We start from the raw sequence: 1,327 nt of genomic DNA on the forward strand, positions 1-1,327 counted from the left end.
GAATGGCATTGTGACAGGAACCAGCTAGGCGAAAGCCGCTGTGAATGAAAACTCCCCAACTTGACAAATGAACGGTGGACCATGTTGACGCAGTGCCGCGCAGCGCGCCTTGCCCGGCCACTCATGACTTATGTATGGGCACGTTTCATTCAGTATCTGAACTCCTTCCCTCCGCAGCCGCAGCTTCAGCCGCAGCCGAGCCCCCGCCGGAGCGGAACCCCATCCCCCCGGGCTTAACTCCCTCTGTTCCCACCTCGCAGGCCTTACACCCCTCTAGGCCTATTCCCCAAATAAAATCTCACCTTGAAATGAGCTTGTTAGGGCTGTTCGTTACAAGCGCTGAGTCCATGCGCGGGCACGCCCGGCAGAGCCAGCCCTCTGTCTGTGTCTGTCCGGATTGTGGGCCTTATTAGGGACACTCACCGCGCTCGAAGGAACCTTGATGCTCTACATGCTTTTACACAAATACTGATGAATCTGGAACACACTGGAAAAAAATACATTAGTGCTAGGGACATGCCGGTCATCAATAAGGCCTAAAATATTTGCTGATTAAGACATGCACTTTTGCAAATCTTGACTAAATGCACGGGTACCTGTTGAAAATGACAAATTTGCATCCCTCGCATCGTCAAAGTTTATTCAATGATAGTATTCAAATTTGTAACTCGGGAGATTTAGAATTGAGCTGTTTGAGATGTGCACTAAATAAACGTGACAAAAAATGGGATTTTAGATTTGGTGCTTACGTGTGTCCACCCTAGTATTCATTAGTAATCTTTGGTAATTCATGGAATCATTGACAAGCTTTCCTATTTCGTTATCCGGTGTCACACATTTTTCACGAGCCGGGCACCCCTCGTTTACGTCCTGCAGGCGCGCTGGCCTGATGTGCCGTTATTTTCTCCACGCTGGAACAGCAGGCGGCAGCTCCCAAGCCAGCCGCCCCTAGCAGCAGCGTGTGCATTTGTGTACTCTGACCCGCTCAGGCCCGCTCAGCTCTGCCGAATCGGGCCGAATCGCACAAAGCTTGTTGGTATTTCCTCCACCTGAGTGGGCCGCGCTCGGGCCTCGGCGGGCCTCTGCCCCGCTGGGGGCTTTGGTCTATGGAGAGCAGCAGGCCGTACCGGACCCGACGGGAGCCCCGCTGTAAGGCCCTGTGGGATCCAGGCCCGGCCAGGCGGCAGGCGCAGTAGGGCAGGCGGGGCACGGGGGCAGGGAGGTGGGATAGGCGCTGTAGAGCAGGTGGGCAGGCACGCCACGCGGCCGCGGCGCCCCTAGCCACGCGCACACCGCGGATTAGCTCACGGGCCGACGCTCCTTTACC

Source organism: Frankliniella occidentalis, unplaced genomic scaffold (genome assembly GCF_000697945.3).
Source record: "Frankliniella occidentalis isolate FOCC.00 unplaced genomic scaffold, Focc_3.1 Scaffold19, whole genome shotgun sequence".
Classification (NCBI taxonomy): Eukaryota; Metazoa; Arthropoda; class Insecta; order Thysanoptera; family Thripidae; genus Frankliniella; species Frankliniella occidentalis.